The sequence below is a fragment of the Podarcis melisellensis genome (assembly GCF_964234715.1).
Source record: "Podarcis melisellensis genome assembly, chromosome: 3".
Taxonomy (NCBI): Eukaryota; Metazoa; Chordata; class Lepidosauria; order Squamata; family Lacertidae; genus Podarcis; species Podarcis melisellensis.
In genome coordinates, this window is record NC_138530.1 from 40,591,802 (window position 1) to 40,603,804 (window position 12,003).

The window sequence follows — 12,003 nt, forward strand, 5'->3', positions numbered from 1 at the left end:
TGTTGAATTTAAAGACTAAATAATAGTAGCAGCAGCATCAACACTCTAAGGTTGAAGTCAGTGGTGAATGCTTTTTGGAAGGACATAGGTGTGGGAGAAACACAGCCAGTGTGTAATTCTACCTAGAGAACTATACAACCATTCCAAAACCTTGTGTAGATAAATCCTGGGACCCAACAAAAGGCTTTTTTACCTACTTACTTGCTTCATGTTGCTTCTATCACACCAGAGTATCAGTATTGGCACCCAAACAGCAACCATACCTCGTAGAAGAAAGGCTTTTGTGGAGATTTTGACTTTTTGTAGCGGACTTGGGGCACTCTGAAGATGTGTGACAGGACAGGAGTTCTGATTCATAGCATTGATGACCCACTAGCCCACTTGGCTGAAACTGCCCTGAAACCTGGAAAGGTGGTCACTTTGAACACACTGATCACACAATCAGATCTCTCTTTGAAAAGAGATTTTAGTTTTAAAGCAACCGTCTTTTCCTTCATTTGAAGAATAATATTGGGAAAGTTTTAACATTTAAAAGAAAATAGATGTTTTGAAACCACACCTAAGCCACAGAATGTCTTCCTTTTAAATTATGTTATTGATAGTCTGACTTTTAGAATGCCCTTTGAAGGAGCTGGAAGATTAAAGAGCTTCTACCAGTGGATTGTTTAATCTCACAAGCAGTTTGACCATGGCTAATCTTATGTTTTTAAATGGAAGTGCTGGTTTTCAGTATTTGATTTCCACCTGTGGATTACATGTGCAAACAGAAATTCTTTATGGGCATGATGTGATTATCTAGGGCAATGTATGCGGTTTACTGTCACTAATCTTCAGGAGTAAGTTTGCCCAATCTTTTTTACAGATGCAGATGTTTTCCTTCTCTCTCTCTCTCTCTCTCTCCTGGTGATAAAGCTGCTTCAGTAATAGCATAATAAACAGTAGGTGACTAAGGTCATTTTAAAAATAGTTGGAGGAAATGGCTTATTGGAAACACTCTCAGCTTTGCATGCAGGGCTGGAAGTTAAATATAGTTTTATATGCGATTCAGAGAATGCCTAGTATGGGAATAGGTGATTGAGAGGTAGATTGACATATGTTTTGATTACAGCAGACCTGCACAGCTAGTGATACAGCCACAACTTCCACACTGTAGTCTGCCAGGCGCTTGATAATTTCTGTTTTTGCAGTCCCAAGAGGTTTGCCAAGCATGAATGATTGGCTGCAGTCGGTTTAGAGGGTCACAAGATGTGATATTGGAGCCTTTATACCTGTGTGGGTCTTATATGGCTTAGGCAGAACAAAATGTGCAAACATTTAAGATGAGCAGTTTCCTTTAGTTGGAACTATACTAAATGGTGCTGAAACAGTACAATAAAGGAAAAGCCCACCAAGACAGAGGGGATTTGTTTAACACTTGAACAAGACAAAAGTTCCTCTGATTCCAAAAAGGAAAATTAGGCAATTATGGCTTGCAAACTATACAGTCTGCCAGTCCGAGCATCTTTCTAGGAAAGACAAATGGTTAAATGATTAGGGCGGCCACTGAATATATGACATGGGGGCATTTACCAGTGCTGTTGTGACAATGGACCCCTTTGCTGGTGCAAGGAAATAAGTCACTCTTTTGGATCCCATTTCTCAGTGCTGTGGCTTACATGGCCAGACCATTGGGCATAATCTCATATGACACCTTAGAGACTCAATGGTTGATTTGGCATGCGTTTTTGTAGGCTCAGAGAGCCAAGAAATTATCAGGATTGTTGATTCAGTTACAGCTTGGCCAGAGAAGGTGGCTTAGTGTGTCAAATTTCATAGCCTATAAAACTGGAATGGCAAAAGAAAATACACCATTCAAGCAAGGTGTGAGTTTTCTGCTGAACTTTCAGTTGCAAGGTTTGAAAGTGTGCAGCTGATGAATAATTAGTTGGTCCATTAAAAAGGTATACATTTGCCTGCTGTATAGATCCCATTTTGGGGGACCTGCATGGCTATAAACAACTCGATCGCCTTCCTCTTAGAAGTTAGTCCTACACATCTGCTTCCAAGGTAGAGAAAAGCAGTTGCCAGACGTAGTTTTGTATCTGTGAATATAAGCAGAGCTCAGCCTATAAAAGAAGAAAAGACTGGAACAAAGTAGAACACACACGTATCACTAGTAAATATTAAACATTAGTATAGCAAGCTTGCATTTTGCAAGCAAGGATTGCATGCTGCTGGCTACTACTTGGAGGTGTTCCCTCAATTCAAGTTGTAGGGTTGCAGTGCTTCCTGCTTAGCCAGTACTGCCCTCTATCTTAAGGGCTGTCAGAAGACAGTCTTCTATTTGAAGGCATCCTCTGTTTCAGGCGTGGTCAGTGTGGTCCCTCCAGATGTTGTGGACTACAATTCCGTCGGGTGGCGGAATTTAAACTAAATAAGCAAAAAACTAAGGTGTTGGGAAAGAATTTGACAGATATTGAGTCGGAACGGTTTCAGAGAGAGACAGAGTTAACTGTGGTTAAGAAAGTCAAATACCTAGGGGTAAACATAACAGCAAAAAATCTGAGTCTGTTTAAAGATAACTATGAAAAATGTTGGTCTGAAATTAAGAGAGACTTGGATAGCTGGTCAAAATTAAAACTTTCATTGTTAGGTCGAATAGCTGCTATCAAGATGAATGTATTGCCAAAAATGTTGTTTTTGTTTCAGACATTGCAGATTGTAGACAAAACGGAGTGCTTCCGGAAGTGGCAGAAAGATATCTCTAGATTTGTCTGGCAGGGCAAAAAGCCCAGAATTAAGTTTAAGATATTAACGGACGCAAAAGAAAGAGGGGGCTTTGCCCTGCCAGACTTAAAGTTGTACTATGAAGCCGCAGCTTTCTGCTGGCTAAAAGATTGGCTACTTCTTGAGGACACGGACGTGCTGGATTTGGAAGGTTTTAACAATGCATTTGGATGGCATGCATACTTATGGTATGATAAGGTTAAGATTAACAAGGTCTTTAAGAACCATATTGTCAGAAAAGCAATATTTAATGTCTGGACAAGATACAAAGACTTATTAGAGAACAAAACACCGAGGTGGCTGTCACCCTTGGAGGCTAAGGCCCGAAAAAGACCTAATATGGAGGCCAATTGGCCAAAATATTGGGAAATACTAGAAAGAGATGGAGACAATTGGAAACTGCAGAGTTTAGAGAAAATGAAAGATAAAGTGTGAGACTGGTTACACTATGCTCAGATCAAAGAAGTGTTTAAGAATGATAAAAAGTTAGGATTCCAGGTGGAGAAATCGAAATTGGAAACAGAATTGTTAGAACCTAAGACCAAGGTACTTTCAAAAATGTATAACTTGCTGCTGAAATGGAACACACAAGACGAAACGGTTAAATCGGCTATGATAAAGTGGGCTCAGGATATTGGGCATAACATTATGTTTGAGGACTGGGAAAGGTTATGGACCACTGGGCTGAACTTCACAGCATGTAATGCTCTGAAGGAAAATGTAATGAAAATGATATATAGATGGTACATGACCCCAGTGAAATTGGCTAAAATATACCATTCGTCTGATAATAAATGTTGGAAGTGTAAGGAAAATGAAGGAACATTCTTTCACCTCTGGTGGACCTGTCCTAGAGTGAAGGCCTTCTGGGAAATGATATATAATGAGTTAAAAAAGGTGTTTAAGTATACCTTCACCAAGAAACCAGAGGCCTTCCTTCTGGGCATGGTCGGCCAGAACGTGTTAAAGAAGGACAGAACATTTTTTATGTATGCTACAACGGCGGCAAGGATACTTATTGCTAAGAACTGGAAAACCCAAGATCTACCCACACTGGAAGAATGGCAGATGCAGCTGATGGACTATATGCAATTAGCTGAGATGACAGGCAGAATCCGTGACCTGGGAGAGGAGAGGGTTGAAGAAGACTGGAAGAAATTCAAGATTTATTTACAAAAGTATTGTAATTTGGTTGAATCTTAACAAGGAAGTCAGAGTAGAAATAACTGTCTACCATTAAATCACAATTTCATATCTGAGTTTAACCTAAATATTGGATTTAAGATCATAAACAAGATGATAATTTGCTTGGAAAAATCTGTTTGTAATGATGAAAGTGGAAGCGGGAGACGTGAGGGAGTCCACAATAGAATGAAAGGATGTTATGAAACTTATTCTGTTTGTTAAATATGCATTTGTATGAAAAAAAACTCAATAAAATATTATTAAAAAAAAATACAATTCCCATAAGTTGCACCAAGCATGACCAATAGCCAGGGATGATGGAGCTGTAGCCAAAAATACCTGGAAGGTATGAAGTTGGCTACCCTTAGATGAAACCTTTGCATGACTATTGCTTGTGTGGTTAGTCTGTCCTTTGCCTTATCACACTGTTGAGGACTGCTAAATGACACTAGTATTCCATCCTTAATCATGGTGCACTGACTGAAGCTGAATCGGCTCCAGCCTGGGTTGCACATGAAAAGAGCCCTTGTTAAAGCACTGCCATGAAAGTGTCACAAACACTCATTCAGAGTGTCAGCTGTTTTCAAGCGTTGCCCTGAGCATGGGCTCTGCTATAGGATTTCATAGGAACACCTGACACTGAACTTATGGCTCCACATAGCAAAGTTCTAAATGGCGGAAATGTGAAATCTCCTTAGGATGATTAACTCCTCCTCCAGCCCTTGCAGGCATTCAGCTTACATCCCAACTGGCCGGCACCTGTGGAATGTTTATACTTTTATTCAAGCATCACTCACACACCTCCATTCATTATACACATCATAGGAACTTGCATGCTTCCAATAATTCTCGCCTAGGTAGTCAGGAGGGGAAGTGTACATTAATTCGAAGCAGTTAAATGACTAGTCTGCCTTGCATTCAGAATACAAAATCCATGAGGTTTTATTATTTGATTTTTTTTTTGCACAGTTTTCCTTTGATCCTGTAAACTACCTCACTACTCCTTTTCATTTGCATATAAAATATTTTAAGGTTGCTCTTGCAACTATCCTGTGTGGTATGATTCCCATTTTACAAATGGGGAACTGAGGAAGAGGGAGAGTAATTGGCTTTGGGTCACACAATGTATCCACTCACTCTGCTTCCCCCAAGTATTCTAGGAATGGGAGATCATGAGAACAGTGCTTAGAATACATGACTAGAGAGGTACACAACTACAGGTCCCAGAGTTTCATGGGAGAAGGAAGAATGATTAAACCAGTTAAAGAGCTGTTCAGGCCACAGTTCTAGGTTCTACATTTTAATGACATTGACCAGCTGAAGAGGGAGGGGTGATTGGGATGGTATTATTATTATTTATTATATTTATTATTATATTTATTTAGACCCCGCCCATCTGGCTGGGTTTCCACAGCCACTCTGGCGGCTTCCAGCAAAACACTAAAATACAATAACCTATTAAACATTTAAAGCTTCCCTAAACACGGCTGCCTTCAGAAGTCTTCTAAAAGTTTGGTAGTTATTTTTCTCTTTGACATCTGGTGGGAGGGCGTTCCACAGGGCGGGTGCCACTACGAGAAGGCCCTACGCTTGGTTCCCTGTAACTTGGCTTCTCGTAGCAAGGGAACTGCCAGAAGGCCCTTGGCGCTGGACCTCAGTGTCCGGGAAGAACGATAGAGTTGGAGATGCTCCTTCAGGTATACTGGACCGAGGCTATTTAGGGCTTTAAAGGTCAGCACCAACACTTTGAATTGTGCTCAGAAACGTACTGGGAGCCAGTGTAGGTCTTTCAAGACCGGTGTTATATGGTCTCGGCGGCCACTCCCAGTCACCAGTTTAGCTGCCGCATTCTGGATTAGTTGTAGTTTCCGGGTCACCTTCAAAGATAGCCCCACATAGAGCACATTGCTGTAGTCCAAGCGGGAGATACCAGAGCATGCACCACTCTGGCGAGACAGTCTGCGGGCATGTAGAGTCTCAGCCTGCGTACCAGATGGAGCTGATAAACAGCTGCCCTGGACACAGAATTGACCTGCGCCTCTATGGACAGCTGTGAGTCCAAAATGACTCCCAGCCTGCGCACCTAGTCCTTCAGGGGCACAGTTACCCCATTCAGGACCAGGGAGTCCTCCACACCCACCCGCCTCCTGTCCCCCCAAAACAGTACTTCTGTCTTGTCAGGATTCAACCTCAATCTGTTAGCCGCCATCCATCCTCCAACCGCCTCCAGGCACTCACACAGGACCTTCACCGCCTTCACTGGTTCTGATTTGAAAGAGGTAGAGCTGGGTATCATCCACATACTGATGAACACCCAGCCCAAAGGATCTGGAAGTCACATCCTATGAGGAATCATTGAAGGAGTTGGATATGTTTAGCCTGGGGAAAGAGAAGATTAAGGGTAGATGATGGCTGTCTTCAAATAACTGAAGGGCTGGAGCAGGCTTGCTCTCTGTTGTTCCAGGACTAATGGGTGGAAATTGCAGGGATGCAGCTTTCAACTGATTGTATCCGTTCTATGATTCTAAGTGTATGATACAGACATGTCCAATGGGTCCATTGCAAATATATTGCTTTAACTTGAGGGCAACTCTAGCCCTACTCAGGGGTTTCTCTGCTCATAGGATGAGGGAGACTCCCCAGTAGTTCTGCCACTTCTCCCACATCCTAGTCCACAGTCCCACCACTGTCATAAAAATGCCTGTATTGGGGACCCTGTTGTATTATCCATTGTGATTTAGAACCATACACAATTTGGGCTCTACATTGCACAGGAAAACTCTTCAAATGCATTGGATTCCCTACTGCAGACCCGTTTGCCCTTCAATTCGCGGAGGGTGGTAAGGCAAGGTGGTGGAAGTACAACTGAAGGGTTGGATCTCACTAACCCAGCCCCACTGTTCTGTCATGTGATTCTCGCCATGCAAGGGGAACACCTGTCTCGGGCTTCCGTTTTCATTGGCTGAAATCTAAAATGTCACATTTCTAACTGTTTTCGCTCAAAAGGCAGTATAGAAAGGCACCAAATACAGAAATGAATGTATAGTTATTAGATTTATCTCTGGCCATGAAAGAAAGCAAAGCCTTGTACCTGCATTGTACTTTTTTGCAACCTAGGAATGATTTTGCAGTGCCAGCTTTCCCCTGAAGGTACATATTTAGTCTACGGGAGCAAAGAATTCACATCTAAGACTTTTTGCTCCTTGGAAAAAAAGAAAACACCCCAGGGTTGATTTTATGAATTTTTCTTACATGTCCGCACAGAGCTTGACATCCTTCTGAAGAGAAGGGCTTAAGAGCAGAATTTCATACAACTCTGTGTTGTTTATACAGTCTCCCCTCGGTAGAGCTAATCATACACTATAATTGTCTCTGACTGGCTGAAGCAAAATGATCTCTGTCTGGGTTCACCTGTTTTGTGCAAAATTCAGATTTATTAATAGAGCATCTTCCATGAACCAGGATGATGTGATATTTGCTCATACTTGTTGCATATGCATCCAGTTAGGTGGATGAACACGAAGCTAGGGAGGCTCCCATCTAGGATGTGCCTCAGGCTTTATGGGGCCCTAAGAAGCAGCTGGTAGTGAGGGGAGAAGCTGAACAGAGGCTGGGAACAACAAGCTGCTCTTCAGAAATGGCTCTGGATCAGCAGCTATGTCCAGATAACACAGAATGGTGGGATGGTACAAGGGCCTATGTATTGGAAAAAATAGGAAAGGAAATCCTCTTCCTCAGTGCTATTTTTCTAGAAAAAGACTGCTGGATCTCACCCTGAGGACCTCCCTGGTTCAGTTCCAGCCGGGGAAAAAATGCCCTGCTCCTCCTCATCTCCTGTACCGCTTCCATCTGTTTTCCTTCTCTTTTGTTCTGGAAATGTCTGGCAGCCATTTTGGAAACATCCTCGCTGCTGATTCATAGAATGGCACTGTCGTTCAGTCAAGTGCGGCCACATGAAACTCTGGGACCTGTAGTTGTGTACCTCTCTAGTCATGTATTCTAAGCACTGTTCCCATAGTCTCCCATTCCTAGAAAACTTGGGGGAAGCAGAGTGAGTGGATGCATTGTGTGACCCAAGGCCAATTATTCTCTCTCTGCCTCAGTTCCCCTAAACATTTTTTAGAAAAAAAAGCACTGGGCTTAATAAACCACTCGAGGAATTGCAGCTCTGTGAAGGGAATAAAGGTCTCCTAACAATTCTCAGCACTCTATCAGACTACAGATCCCAGGGTTCTTTGTGGGAAACCATGCACAGAGTTGTACTATAGGGATACTTGAAGGATGAACAGCATTGGCAGGAATCAAGTCAAACAGGTTCTTTCTCTGGTCCCTTAAAACTCCTAGATAATTTATCACTGCAAACATGGGTGCAAACTAATAATTAGGATGGCAAGGTAGAAATGGGAATTGCCATGGAGCCAGGACTGGATCTTTCTAAAAACTACAAGCAACTACATTAATCATTTATATGGATGTATATAAAGCCAGGATGTATAACTAGTCCGGTTATTGATTTGAAACAGGCTATCATTAAAAATATATGAATAAATGTGGCTTTATGCCATAATCAAGTTCTCGATCTCCCTGCCCTCTACATTCACACCTTTAGTTAGTTAATTTTTACTGTAATGTTTTTTATGGCCTTTAAGCATCTGCCTAAAACAAAAAGCAGGCTTTTGAACATTTAGCTGTACTTTCATTTTTTCAGAACTTTTTAAAAATCACAGCTTGTAGTATGACATTGATTTGGAACCGGCTCTTTAACTGATGTAGGGGTGCAAGCCCCCCGCTCTGGGATCCCACAGCTAATTCTCCCCTGGTCTCCTCGCTGGCCCAAATAGGACTAATTTAGCCAGCTAGCCCTGGTGATCATCTAATGTTTATTGGATGGATTTCCCCCCTAAATTGATTTTTGAATTCTGAATTTATTGTTATTCTTGTTTTATACTGTATTTTATTGCATCAATTAAGTGTTTTAAATTTGTTGTTAGCCTCCCTGAGCCTGGTTTTCTGAACTGGGAAGGGCGGGGTATAAATAAAAATTTATTTGTTTATTTATTTGTTGCTGATTCCCAGAGATTTTGGTCACCTGTCATATTCCTTTACATCACAGTGCAAAGGGCTGAGCCATCTCAGTTAAATAACAGTTTGCTGACTATAGATCCATGATGTCACAGGGTGTGATGCAGGAAGCCTGAGTCAATTGGGAGGTGCTGAAAAAAAAAGAATCCACAGGATAGAAGCAGGGCTGCCCCTGCCATTTGAGGTGGATGCCTCAGGCAGCAGGTGCTGGGGGGCAGGCAAGAGGGTGATGGTGATCAGTTAGAGCTGTGGGTGCCATGTGGCTTCCTTGCTACCACCCCAAGCTAGCCTGCTGCTGCCCTCAATGGGTGCTTTGCCACTGTGTCAGACTGGTGGTTTTCTGTACTTTATCTCAGGCAGCAAAATGTTATGGACTGACCCTCGGGAGATGTCAACTATTTTGTAAAAAGCTAAGTGAATACTGAATAGTCTATAAATTGGGGCATAGACAGATAGATTAGGGTATCAGTTTTTGATGTTTCTGTTTAAAGAGCCAGGCATACTTTTATATGTTTGGCCCTTCCCTCTCTCTCCCCCTACCCACCGGCACACCACCAATCAGATTTTATGACAGCTTTCTAGCCTCCAGAAATAACATCACCTTCCCCTCTGCTTGGCATTTCTTCTAGCTGGCATGTGTGGGTGTGGGTGTCCATGTTAAGCAAGAATTATATTCTTAATTTTTGTATATCATAAATGAGCACACAAGTGCTCTAGGAAATGGAAGAGCTCATGCTATCAATTGTATAACATGAGTTATTTACCCAAGTTGACTAACTGAGCCAGGAAAGGAAACTTTCGTTCGTAATAGTGCTCCGGCTTACTAGATAGTCTCTCTCTCTCTCTCTCTCTCTCTCTCTCTCTCTCTCTCTCTCTCTCTCTCTATATATATATATATATATATATGTAAACTTTCTCAACCTTCAGGTTTGGTGGAAGGTCCTATGGGAGTGTGAGAACTCAGTGTTTACTAAATCCTCATCAAACAAAGCAGCAGACCCCCCTCTCCTGTCCACTGCCCTGGTAACGATACACAGCGCTCTCCATGCTGGTGGGATAATAACTGGCCACCTACACAGATGCCTGCTACACACTAGCTGGAATGTGGTAAGCTCAGCTGGTAACTGGCCAAACTGAAAAACTCAGCTCAGCAGCAGTTTTCACAACCATCCACCTGTGAAAAGGTTATGCCTCTCGCATTAAGAACTGTATCCCAGAAAGCAAACAGCACATTCCAGCTATAGGAAGCATCAAGAAAGGGGTGGCAGGTGCTAGATATACATTGATTCCTGCAAAAACATCACATGATGAATGGGAAAGTTTCTTTGCCCATATATTTTTGACCAAAAATATAAAGCATCTAGATGTATGATATTAATAGCTCATTAGACTAACTGGATGCCAAATCAGACGAGTGGAATGCTTGCGCTTGGTGTTGCCAGTAACAATAAGTGAGCCTAATCTCCCAGCTATTGCTCCCACAAGTACCACATTTTTTCCAGTGGAATTTGTGTGGGAACAGCATATGTTGGATTCTGCCCAATATATTCAGCATTGTGCAAAAAAGACTCCTCGGTGGAAGTGTTAACAATCAGTGAAAATCTTGGGTTGTATTTATACCAAGGTGTGAACACGTCCTTTGAGGTTTCCAAAAAGTGCAGCATAGCTTGCTTTTTGCAGGTCTGAAAATAACATTTAAGACGCATTAAACATACAAAAAATAACCTTGAGGTTATATGGCGATTGCAGCCTAGGGAGCAAAAAGGGCAGTTCTAAGGTCTTTGTTTTAATAGCTTGTCTTGTGAATCTGCCACACTGTGAGGAAGGTTAATCTAAGAGACACTAACTGGCCGAGAGTCACCCAGCAAGTTTCATGGCTGTGTGTGTGTGTGTGTGTGTGTGTGTGTGTGGTTTGAGCCCTACTCTCCCAGTCCTTGTGCAACACCACTACACAACTATAGCTCTCAATAGTTATTGGTATCAGAAGTAAGGTATAGAAACAATCTGATAAATTGGATTAGTAAGTAATAGGTTCTGAACTGCAAACCATACATGGCATATTATTTTAAAAAATTCCATACCTGCCAATGTTTGCTTTGCAAGCATAATTGAACTGATTTTCAAGAGTAGGCATTCCATGTGTCCTGGTGTCAATGTTGCATTGATATGTTTATATAGAAGACACACAGATGCACAGTTGAATGCAATATGGAGCATAAAAGCAGTCTGAAAACGTTAGGAACACATGATTTGAACTGGGTAACACTTCCATCATCTGAAAATGATATAGGCTTAATTTAAGATGGAGCTCATTGCTGCTGTGCTTATCCTTATAGTTTGTCTTTATGTGAAGAAATGATGGACAAAAGTGTAGCTTTGAGCAACCACAAGCCCTTACACATCTGAAATTAGGGTTGAATATGGACATTCATTGGCAGGTGTTAAGTTATGCCATTGTGCATGGAATGTTAACATGGAAATCCCCAAGGCAGATTCCATATGCATCTACTACTGGCACCCCCAACCCAGTCTCCCCAGCAGCCATTAGCATGAGACAATTCAAGATACTAGTCTATCCCCTCCAGGACCAAAGTTATTATTACATGTATTTGATATGTTTTAGTTATTAAAAGTGTATACTGTGTAATTTGGTTAAAAATCTCAAGGCAGATTACATAAGAACAATAAAATACAGTTAGCAACAGTCAATAAAGTCCTAAAAACCAGATTTTTTAAAAAAGCAAATAAACCTGAGCAGTGCACTGAACCAAAAAAGAGAGGTTAATTAAGTAATTAAATTAAATAAGTTTAATTAATAAACTTAATGGAGTATTTTTAAAAAGTACTTTTATAGCCCAACTTGGCTTTTAAAGCACTGGCAGGTATGTCCAGAACCTGGCAAAACTAAAATTCGAAGCTGTTTTTGCCTGGCCCACATCTCTTTGCAGACATTTCAAAGAGTTTGTAGCA

The 12,003-nt window shown here is 41.6% G+C and overlaps 1 protein-coding gene and 1 long non-coding RNA gene across 4 annotated transcripts in view; one reads left to right on the forward strand and one right to left on the reverse strand.

Moving 5' to 3' along the window:
• Positions 1–12,003, reverse strand: part of VIT (vitrin) — a 38,423-nt gene that overhangs the window by 23,887 nt on the left and 2,533 nt on the right. The gene's annotated exons all lie outside the window — the stretch shown is intronic.
• LOC309366470 overlaps positions 1–12,003 on the forward strand; it is a 52,102-nt gene that overhangs the window by 5,388 nt on the left and 34,711 nt on the right. The window lies entirely within an intron of this gene.